The 12910-nt window shown below is 29.8% G+C and overlaps 1 non-coding gene across 1 annotated transcript; it reads left to right on the top strand.

Moving 5' to 3' along the window:
- Positions 1-36: 36 nt before the first annotated feature.
- Positions 37-1455, top strand: LOC112707502 (uncharacterized). The gene is made up of 3 exons (XR_011865200.1): positions 37-409; positions 515-1037; positions 1183-1455. It is a non-coding gene; the product is annotated as an uncharacterized protein (transcript).
- Positions 1456-12910: the final 11455 nt, after the last annotated feature.

Genomic DNA, 12910 nt, shown 5'->3' with positions numbered 1-12910 from the left:
CGGACTTTTATAATATACATCTTTGTTCTACCATTTTTTTTTAATTTGTAAAATTAAATTCATCATCCCGAATTCACTCATCATCTTACTTTTCCTTTGGTCCAAAAACGCGTATAGCTTAGCATATTCCACTGTTGCTAGCTAGTTCCAAATCTAGAACATGAAGATGCATCTTCTCGTATTCACATTCCTACTACAACTACAAGCCATTGTTATTCCAACTACTCTTGCACTCTCCATTTGCAAGAACTCATGTGGCAACATTCCCATAAACTACCCATTTGGCTTAGAAGATGGTTGCGGTGCACCCCAGTTCAGGAACATGCTTAACTGCAGCACTAACTTGTTCTTTCAAACCCCTTCTGGTTCTTACAAGGTTCAATCCATCGACTACAACAAACAAACCATGGTAATCTACTATGCTTAACTATTGTATGTGTATATACGTATTTATGTATAGTTTTATATCGTATTCAATGCTGGTTTCGTATTTGTATTTGTGGGATCGATGTAGGTAATCTACGACCCCGAAATGTCCACATGCTCCATCCTTCAACCACACCATGACTTGGTCATGACAGAAGTTCAAACCGCCATAATCCCACCATCACAAGACACCATTTTCGTGCTCCTAAACTGCTCCATAGACTCTCCAGTTCTCAACCATTACAAGTACCTCTGCTTCAACTTCGAAGGCCACACTTGCGACGAGCTTTACGGCTCCTGCAACGCTTTCAGGGTGTTCCACTTGTCAACAACTAACAGTTCCCCACCGTGCTGTTTCACAAGCTACAACACCGTGAAGTTCATGAGCATGAATATATTGGATTGCACGCACTATACGAGCGTGTTTGACACGGGAAAGTTGAGGGGTGTGGGACCTTTGGATTGGGTTTATGGGATTAAGCTTTCTTTTAGTGTGCCTGATGTGGGGTGTGGAACTTGTGAGAAATCTGGTGGGACTTGTGGCTTTGATGCTGATACACAAGGTTTCTTGTGTCTTTGCTCAAGTACTACAAATTCGACAAGAGATTGTGGTAAGTTAATAACTTCAAAACTTTTGGTTTCTACTTTTTATGTTTATTTTCTGTTTCTACTTAACTTCGATCTACCTTGAATTTTTTATCACTTTGTATTGTGTAACTAATTTGAGTGGTTTATGTTTTGTGACTCAATTCTCAGCTGGTGGAAGCGTAATATCAAGGGGACAGAAGATTGTTCCATGGACACACTACTCCCAACTGGTTTCATTTCTTGTAGTTGTAATTGGTCTAATTTACAAGGTTTAAGGCTCCCTTAATACTTCAAATTTAGTAGATTTTCACTTGGTTTGTTTATACTTAATAGGCAGAGAGCCCCTGTGTAGTTGCAAGTTGTTTCCATGGGGGAAAAGCATAGTGGGTTTGCTACCAAAATTGAAGGGAACCATTCTTTGATGCAATTTGCTGTTCAAATTTACCACCTTGTGTTACAAAAGAAAAACATATATCACCACTTCAGCAAAGTCCTACATTTTATTTTACATGTAATGAATAGATCAAGCATTGTCTTATGTAGTATGTACGAGTATTTGTGATAGAGTTTCTACTTTCGACCTTTTTCTCTCTTTTCCTTAGGAGGGAGTACAGGGAGTCAATAGAATATTTGTACAATGTGTATAATAGAGATTTAGAAATGTCTGATTTAGTATTAGAGATATAACAATTAGTGTTACTTTTTTCCATTAGTTTAAGTTTTTGAGATGAGTTCACGATATGGTATTAAAATTCTAAATCCGAAAAGGTTAAAAGTTCGATTCTTAGTGACTCCAAAATTAGAACTCTTTCCTTAATTATTATTTCACATTATTCAATTAATATGGAAAAGATATATTACTCATTTTTGTATATATAATTTTTTTTATTTCTAGAACTTGAATCTTAAACCCCTTAATTGAAGAAGTAAACACTTTCTATATTAATTGATCTTATATTTACTGCTATTATATATATTAGTCTATTAGTCTATTAATATACCATTTTATCTATCTATTATATCTATTATACATTATCAAAATCAGATTTCTTTAATTAATAACATAGCTAATGTGGCATACTTTTAAAGCTATTTTTTTATATTTGATTCATTTAATTACGTTAATTAATTAATTATTTATTCGATTTGATTAGAATAAATGAATTGATTTTATTTTAATTTGTATTATTTTTTTGTTGTCTTATATATTTCTGCAATCGTCTACTTTCTCTAATTTAAAAAAAAAAAGTTCAATCCGGTCCTTGTTCTTTAATGCAATGAGACAACGCAATTCTTCCGGTATTTTTGGGTGTTCACTCAATGTATTTTCATTAATGATTTTTAAAGTATTATTATTAATAATTTATTTGATACATAAGACGAAAAATAAATATAAATTAAAACAAGATCAATTCATTTATTTCAAACAAATTAAATAATTGATGTAATTAATTAGTTATAATTAACTGGTCAAATAAAATATTAAATAATTTGATATTTATTTTAATTAAATTAAATAAATTATTAATTATAATATTTTTAAAAATTATTAATCAAAATATATAGAGTAAAGTATCGTTTTTATCCCCAACGTTTAGGTTAAGTCTTAAAGTTGTGCCGAACGTTTCAGTCGTCCTATTTAAGTATCTAACGTTTTAAAATTGACTCAATGTTATCCTGTCATCAGGGATCCGTTAACAGAATTGACGGCGGGACAAAATTGAGACGATTTTGAAACGTTAGGTACTTAAATAGGACGAAAATGTTAAGGACAAAAACGATATATAAAAATAAATTTTAATTTAATTTTATCTTTCAATAATATTAATTTTTTACTGTACATAGTATTCAATTATTTTTTAACTACATCTAAATAAATTACACTTAATCTCATTACTTTCATTTTAAATAAATTTATTTTTTATAACTTTAAAGAATCTTGATACATTCGAGACAAAAGATATAATTTATATTTTATTGTATATATTTTTTTCTTTTCTGCAAATTTATATACTAGTCATTCTACAAACATTTCATGATAACTAAAAATCTTTAAGAGTAAAATAATAAAAAATTAATTTATTTAAAATGAAAGTAATATGATTAAGTGTAATTTATTTAGATGTGATTAAAAAATAATTCAATACTATGTATAGTAAAAAAATGATATTATTGAATGATAAAATTAAAATTTATTTCTATGTATCATTTTTGTCCCCAACGTTTTCGTCCTATTTAAGTCCCTAATGTTTTAAAATCGTATCAATTTTGTCCCACCGTCAATTCTGTTAACGGATCCCTAACGGCAGGACAACATTGAGTCAGTTTTGAAACCTTAGGAACTTAAATAGGACGATTGAAACGTTAGGGACAATTTTAGAACTTACCTCAAACGTTGAGAACAAAAACGAAACTTTACTCAAATATATAAAACAAAAAAATTAATATAAATTAAAACAAAATCAATTTATATTTTTTAGTCAAATCAAATAATTAATGTAATTAATTATTTACCGTTAATATCGTCAACCAAAAGAATAACATTAATATAATGAATATCATAACAATAATAAAATAAGAGTAAGTATTGTTTGTTGTTATTAATGTTTGGGGTAAGTTTCAAAGTTATCCCTAATATTTAAATCATTATATTTAGGTTTCCAATGTTTCAAAATTGTCTTTTAGAACATTAGGAGACAAAAACGATGCATTACTCTTAAAAAAATTATCAAATCTAATAAAATAAAAGTGAATTTTAACGGAATGAATTTAATTACAAATTCAAAATTTTTACTCATACTTGTAAAATGATTAGTAGATAAATTTATAGAAAAGAGAAAAAAAATGGTACATAAATAATAGATTATAAATTATACCTTTTGTTTTTAATATACGAATTTTTTTAATATTTAATTTAATTTTTAACTTTAAAATAAATTTTTATTATCTTTTAATAATATCAATTTTTTATGATAGATACTTATTCAATTTATTTTTTTTATTTTACTCTTAATAAAATAAATTTACTTTGAATAAAAGTAATGTAATGGACAAATCACGTAAACAAACCAAATGAGATTTAATTTTATATAAATGTCCTAAATGTAAACATGGTTCATGGATGTCTCATTTTCGCCATTACTATATAAATCGAAGCAATATGATTCGAATTAGCAAGTGTAGCAACAAGTCAATGTAAATCGAATCAATTAGGATCAAATTTATTAAGGAAGAGCATTACATACACTAAATCGACTCATATTGATTCGATTAACTAGTATAGGCATGCATTTTGATTAAATTGAATTCATTTAATTCGATTTACTAAGAAGTATGTGCTATATAAGGAGGATCAGAACGTGAAGTGTTCAATAGAGTGGAAACAATAGCAAGTGGAAACAATTTTTTAGTTCTAGTGCACTATAGAGGAACGATTAAGAAAAAAATACAAGAAGGAATAAAATTTACTGATAAGAATTTATTGAGTGTCTTTATCAGACCTTCTACGAGTTCTGTTGATTTTCATAATACCATACTCTAGAAATTGGTACTGTATGGAATGAAACGAGTAGAGAAATTATTTTATAGATTTTCGATTTCTGTTGTTCACGATGGGATAAAGTACGACTCATTTGTAATAGATAGTGACGACGATTTGCAAGTTTTATTTCACTGTCATCGCTAATTTCTCGAGATGAGAACTCATGAACTATTGGCTAAGTTTTGGGATGTGGTATCTAGTTCAGAGGCATCGAACTAGAATCATCAATTAGCACCAATGGCAATAGCTTATAGTTCAACCCCTGTTGTTGCGTCTTCATATCTACCTGTAGTGGCATCTGCGAAAGATTTGGTGGCATCTCCATCTTTCGCAATTGATCTAAACTGCGATGATATCGCAAAAATAGGTGATAACAGGAATACTCATGTTGTGATCCCAGTTTATGGAGAGGTTGGAAAACCAAATGCTATGAAAAATGTACTATGGGATGATGATGATGTGGAGTCCGCCATGATTGATGATGATAGCAATGATGCTATAGGGAGGAGTATTCCTATTGGGGTTGGTGGAGCATCGAGCTTGGAAACTCAGCAGTATCTCTCGCACTTTTCAACTTTAGACTTAGATGCCATGAGACAACATGCATGGGTTCCTGGATGTAGAATTTGGCTTTGGGACCAAAGATTCATAGGACACTGCAGGTCTAGCTGAGTTCCAAGTACCTCATCGCCAACGGCCAATGAAAGGCGTCAAACGCATCGGGCCTGAAATCTAGGAACCGTCAGAAGATCGATGACTGGAGGAGCTGCAATGGACCGGCCAACTTAACCACGTTTCTGTTAGTCACACGACACAAGTACCGGTATAACTACAAGAGAGTTGCGGATCCCCAAATGTATCTGTCCATGTTCTCTAATCTCACTACGTACGATAGCCACCGAATATTCATACGTGTACCGGACTTGTCACCAAAGAATTGGGTCGATAACAACATTATGATGTACGCCCTCGCGTACCTCCTAACTGTCTCTTCTTCTGCGCCCTGAGGAAGGGAATGACTCCTGTATCCAAGTGCACTTCACAGTGAACTTGTCAATATAGTCTGCCGGAGGTAACACACCCAATAGCTACTCGAAGTAGACCCATGCAAGTTGGTCGCCCTCAATATACCTCTTGAAGTCCGTAAAATATCCATTGATGTACTGTTCGTCGATCGGGAGGCCTAACTGGTACACAACATCATGTAGTGTAATCATGCACTCCCCAAATGACATATGGAACGTATGCGTCTTTGGACGCCATCACTCCACAAATACACTAACTAGCAGCTTATCCAACATAAACCAGTAGTCGTGGAGTTTCGCAAGATGGGCTAAGCTGGCCATCTGCAAATACAGTGTGATCCTATCATCTAGGGGCATACCATGCTACCTCCTCATGCTGGTGTTACATCGGTGGGGCTACACAATAATAAACAAAAATCTCGAAGAACCATAACAATTAATGTAAAAGATATTGCAAACCTTAAATTAAATTCTAATAGAACCTACTTAATCTAACATGTAAGACTTAAATTAAATTAAACTAATTTCTAACTAAACTTCTAGTGCCTAGTTAATCTCACATTTTAGACTTAAATTAAACTAAATTAAATTAACTTCTAACTACATTTCTAACATTTAAAACTTATAAATTCTAACAGAATCTCTAATCACTACTCTAATTAACAGTTATTTATTACTCCTCTAACTTACAGTTGTAGTTTCAAAATTTTAACAAATTACTAAATCACTACTCTAACTACCACTTGTAGTTTAAAAATTCCAATAACACTTATAATCAAATTCCACGAGAATTAATATTACTAACAATTCTGATCTTTATCAAAGAAAATAAATTTCATTCACTAACCTCTTCATGGATGCTACCAACAATATGGGCAACTCCATCCAACCGATAGATACGATCCAAATTGTCTTCTATTTCCGTAGTTTTGAATCTTGTGGTATTGTTGCACAACATTTCTCTCTTCGGTATGGTTTGGGGTGGAGGAAGTTGTAAAATGTAATTCAAAATAATTGAATTCGAATTTATATATAGGGATAATACTAGTAAATCAAATTTATTACATTCGATTTACCTATGGGCTATGTTTGCTATAAATCGAATTCACTCAATTCGATTTACCATGGGCTAGAAATCAAAGCATCTTGATTCGATTTACCATGGGACCTAAATCAAAACTTATTGATCTGATTTACTATGGGCTACTTCGCTAATATGTTTTTTTCATAGTAACTCGATACTAATAAATTCGATTTACTAGTACATCTACTAATTTGAATCAATTGAATTAGATTTATATTGAAAAAATGTAAATCGAATCAATTGAGTCTCATTCAGTTTGTTTATGTGATTTTCCCTAATGTAATTAAGATTGAAATTTAAAAAATAAATTTATTTAGAATGAAAATAGTGTGATTAAGAGTAATTTACTTAGATCTGATTAAATAAATAACTGAATAATTATCTACTGTAAAAATTTGAGATTATTGAATGATAAAATTAAAATTTTATTAAATTAAACATTAAATGAGTTCAATACATTATAAAAAAGAATATATAATATATACTTTATTATATATGTAGTTTGCTCTTATTTTCTCTTTCGAAAGCTTATCTACTAGTCATTTTATAAGCATTTTAGGATAAGTAAAAATATTTAAAAGTAAAATTAAAAAAATAAATTCACTTAAAAGAAAACTAATATGATTAAGAGTAATCTACTTAGATACTATTAAAAAAATAATTAGATAAATATGTACTGTAAAAAATTACTATTATTGAAGGATAAAATTAAATTTTTTTCACAATTAAAACTAAAAATTTATTGAAATTAACCATTAAAGAATTTTGGTACATTAGAAACAAAAATGCATAATTTACACTTTAATATACATCTATCATGCTCTTTTTTTGTTTCAAAAGCTTATCTACTAGTTATTCTACAAGCATTTTATGATGAGTAAAAATCTTGAATTCATAATGCAATTTATTTCGTTAAAATTTAATTTCATTTTACTTAATTTGGTAATTCTTTTAAGAGTAATTTATCGTTTTTATCCCCAATATTTTCATTTTATTTAAGTTCCTATCGTCTCAATGTTGTCCTACCGTCAATTCTGTTAACAAACCACTAACAACAAGACATGATTTTGAAATGTTAGGTACTTAAATAGAACGATTTAAATGTTAGGACAACTTTAAAATTTACTCCAAACATTAGGGATAAGAAGAGTACTTTACTCAAAAAAATAATTTAAAAAAATGCTGTATCAAAAATCTGTTTAGGACAAATAAATCTATGACTAATTTAATGTCAAAATGACAATGTTTTATTTGAGTAAATAGAGATAAATAGGTCTCTAAGTAATTTGGATTTAGAGACAAATAGGTCCCAAACCAATTTGACAATAACAATATGTCACTTAACATGTCAGCTAAGCAATTTTTCGCTACAAGTTAATGGAAAAGATGACAGAGAAATCATATTATCTCATTATGTTAAGAAAAAGGTTCCAGATTGAGATTTTTTCCGAATGATATTTTGTCCTTTAAAGTAATGATTAGAGACCGGATTGGGTGTTCACTCGATGTATTTTGATTAATGATTTTTAAAAATGTTATAATTAATCACTCCATACTACTTCTACGGATGCATGTTTTATTCTTGGATTGATACAAGAGGATAGGGAATTGAATGATACTATTAAAAAATGAAGCACATAGGATTTAATATCATATGTCAAGAGATTATTTGTCACTTGAATATCTTTTAATTGTCATGATACCACTTCTCCTAAAAATTTAAGCTAATATGAGAAGACAATATAAATGATTATATTTCTATCGTATCCCATCAAGCAAGAATCTCTTTTGGGTTTGTTGACATAGAATTTTGATACCATATCATGATATCACTTCTTCCAAAAGTTTAAGCTCATAGAAATGAACAACATGAATGGTTATATTTCTAACACTAATAATATCTCAAGACCATAATTATTAGCATGAGATCTCAATGATATTTCATATCAATGAAGAATTGTACTAAACATGTTAAATAAGTTTTATTAACTACAATAATATAAGCTTTTTAATTGTTAATTATTTTAAATTGATTAAATTTTAATATATTATGTATTATGTGTAGAATTAGCATGTGAGATAATGAGATTAAACAATTGTACTTATTTGATATAGTTATAAGATAATTAAATTTTGAGAAGAATCAATTGAAACAAATAACCTCAACCATATTGATTTTTGTAACACATCTAAGAAAAAAATATAACATTTGATAAAGTTATTACGATTATATATCATGGCAAAGGAATTTTGCCTTTGTTTATGGTCATGGGATATGATGACAACAACATTTCTTTGGAGCTTGATTTCGGTTGAAATTCATTCAAAAAATGAAATGCACTAACTTTTAATTCAAGTAGCATTGTATCTTTATTCTTTCATAATAGATGAAATGGAGTGTACTTACGGTTTAAAATACTATCAAATGTAATTGAGGATTTCATATTCAAGATCTAACTTGATCACCCTCAAACAATGTTGTTAGTTAAAATCAAATTCATAATTTGGAAAAAGACTCCTTAGTTAATATGTACTGTTATAAAACACTTGATAAATGTTTGAGTAATATCTTAAATTTTTTTTTTACACATAACCAAGATTTGCCTTTTGGTGAAGAAATAGTTGTATTGGATGGAGAAATCAACTTTAATTCTTGAATAATCAATATTACTTTTGTTTCTATTGCAACAAAAGTTTTTTTTATGGAAATAACCTGTATCAATAATTGTTATTTTACGTATCAATAATTCAAGAATTTAGACACAAATCATTTCTATCATTCTACAAGAGACAAGATATTATGCGTTTATCTTATCTTTGACAGTTTGGTAGGTATTTAAACTAATAAAAATATGAAATTATTTTTAACTATAAACATAACTACTTTAACTTAAAAATAGACAAAATATGTTGGTAAGTTTCAACAATTAATAATATTGGTCATATTACTTTGATTCCAATAATAGATATGATACTATATTATAAAGCATTTATATGTAAATTTTAACAAAAAATATTCTTTATAATAGTTTTTTTATTATGATAATAAAAAAAATTTAAAGACAAATTTTATCTCATGTTAGATTGTACTTATTCAAATTGGTTTTAATATAAGAGTAAGATGGTTTAAAAATTTTACTCATGAATTATGAAAAAATATCTACAAATTCAACCACTAATATTTAAACAGATTTTTTTTAAAAAAATAAGATAGTAATTGTTATACGTTGAAAGCAAGTAAAATTATTACTCACTGGTTAAATTTTAAATATAATTATTACATATTTAAGTATAAATATTTTCACAAATAGTTTTGTTAATGGCTAAATAGTGAATTAACAAGATATGTTTAGACACATTAATACTTGTGAATCCACTAATCAGACACAAAAAATACATATGATAAAATAAAAAATTCAATGTACAAACAAAAAATGGCTAATGATGGATAAAATTAATCTGTTATTAAAAGAGCTCTGTTTTGATTTAGTTTAGCGTACACGCGGGCATAAAAAATAGTGACTCCACATTTTTTATCATTATTTGGGTAACTATTGAAGTAGAAATTAATAATTTTTTTTAAATGAAAAATATTATTGTTAAAGGATATAGTGCCATTATTCTATAGTATGAGTCCCAAAAAAGTGAATAAAAAATCCTAGCTGAGGCGTCATTGTCCATCATGGTCATTGTCCTCCATCCTTCCATCAAAGCAATCATTATTTGGAATTTGCGATAATCCACATATTGCTGAATGCGGTCAACGAGACGCTGTTGTTGATATGTGATCTCAGTGACAGAATTTCGTATAGTTCTAATGAAAGTGCTTTGTTTATGATTCGACAATAACAAAAGTAAATACTCATTGTCATCCTCTCTATTGATATTGTCCAAGATTAATTAACTATACTAATTGCATTGGATTATTGTTTTCATTATCAATCATGCTACATTACCAACATTTTTTCTGCCAAGATCTGCCAACTTTAGTTAGGCTGGACACCAAGCCCATTCACTTACAAAAGCTACATCCAAATTAACCCAGATTAAACCTAATTTACCTCGTTAAACCTAGTTTACCATAGACCCACATTGACTTACCATGGATGATCTCTCCCAATCCCCATATCAGCATCCAGTGTCGCATAACCTCCATTGTTGCCGTCTTTGCCGGTCTCCGCCGTCAAGGGAAGTCAACGCCGCGCGAACCACGAGACTACAATGTCAAGAGTACGTTCCCATAGACACCGTGAAGCCACTGGCTCTGATGCATGTCATCGTCGGAGGTGCCTTGAAGACGCATCTGGTTGTCCGGCCTTCAACTCCACGTAGCAACCTCGCGCTGTCTCACCACACACAGCGGCTGCATTCATCGGGCCGTATGGGTTCACTAGAAATCCCGTGGCTTTCTGGCATTGCCCCTCCTACCGAGCGCTGCTCCTTGACTCGCGGATGAGCCCGACTAGAAGAGTGCCTTCCCTTCGACACCACTGCCACACTAAGAGGTAAGTGGGTCTTTGAGATTTAAACTAGGTGCTGATATAGATTTCTAATTCTGAGCATTACATTTGGATTGAGAAGGACTAAATATGGGACTGTGTCTGTTGGCTGTGAAAAAACTTGGGAATTGGTGAATGAATTATTTTTTTTTGTTGAACTTATTCCCTGGACCAAGGTGGTTTCGCATGCTGTTTTCTATCAGTTATGTGACAAAAATGGTGGTATCAGTTATTGAATAGTTTTTGTCGTTGGGACAGTTTTCAGTTTATCCCTTGTAGCTGTGTTGTGTTATTTGGAGACTCTAAAACATCGTTTGGTGTAGTGCCTCTATGGTCACCCTTCGTAACAAAGTTGTCGTCTCATACTTTTTAGTACCTTTTTCCCATTTTTTAATTTTAATATTGTTACAGATACTTTAGTACTATAATTTATTTAGGATATATGCATGTGATAATATAATTTGATAAATTTAATATAATTTAGTAATATAATTTATCAAATGTCTTGATCATTTTAGAAATTCAGAGAGCGATAGTATTCGATGGCTAAATTACTGTTTGTATTGTTATTATTTAATATGGGTCTATGTTGAATTAGAAAACACAGAAGCTGAAACGTGGTCTTAATTTAATGCTTTAATGTTTATTTTTTTAATTTGCATAGCTTATTGTGTCTTGTGTTGAACTTTCTTATGACATAAGATAGAAAATTCAGTTAAAAATTGGTGTCTCTTTTGGGGCATATTTGGCCTTTTTGAAGTGTGCATAAAAATGTTTTTCCATACTCAAGTTGGACATGTTATTATACAAAGAAGTTAAATAATTGTTGTCCTCATTTTTTGTTTTAAAAAATGCATTGAGATCTATGTATTTTTTATTAAATAGTTGGTTGCTTCATGATTCACCGAGCGACAAGTGCAGCGGTACAAATTAATTTTATAATTGGTATGGCCTATGTTAACATTTATCTTTTATGGAAATGTTTATATGAGCTTTTTATTAACAAATTGAATTTATAATTGGTGTGTCTAATAATTGCTGTTGAGACTTGAGAGTACACCAACTTAACATCATATGTGTCTTGTTCATTTTAGCAATTTTTCTTGAGTATATATATATATATATATATATATATATATATATATATATATATATATATATATATATATATATATGGTTTAATTTGCTTAATGTGTCTTGTGGTGCATTTTCTTGTGATACACAGAGCAACAAATTCAGTTAAGAATGAGTATATATTTTGAGCATATTTAGTCTTTTTGTAATGTGCAGAAAAGTATTTTTCTGTACTCAAATTAGACATATGATTATATAAGTAGGTTAAATAATTGCTGTCATCTTTTTTTATTTTAAAAATCCGTTGAGATCAACATGTGCTTTTGTAAATATTTGGTTGCTTCATGATTCACCGAACGACAAGAGTAATGGTGCAAGATGATTTTACAATTGGTGTGGCTTGTGTTAATATTTAGCTGTTTTAGAAATATTTCTAGGAGCTTTTTGTTAGCAAATTAAAATTATAATTGGTGTGTCTAATAATTTGCCTTTGAGAGTGCACCTTCTTTACATTAGATGTATCTTGTTCATTTTAGTCTACGATGGTTTAATAATTGTTGGTATTGTTATTGTTCAACATGTGTCTATATTATATTAGAAAAGACAGAAGCTGAAGCGTGGTCTTGTGGTAATTCCTTTTTTTTAATTTGCATAGTTTGTTGTGTCTTGAGCT

This window comes from Arachis hypogaea, chromosome 1 (assembly GCF_003086295.3).
Source record: "Arachis hypogaea cultivar Tifrunner chromosome 1, arahy.Tifrunner.gnm2.J5K5, whole genome shotgun sequence".
Taxonomy (NCBI): domain Eukaryota; kingdom Viridiplantae; phylum Streptophyta; class Magnoliopsida; order Fabales; family Fabaceae; genus Arachis; species Arachis hypogaea.
The sequence above is the reverse complement of the archived record's forward strand: the minus strand, read 5'-3'. Positions and strand labels throughout refer to the sequence as shown.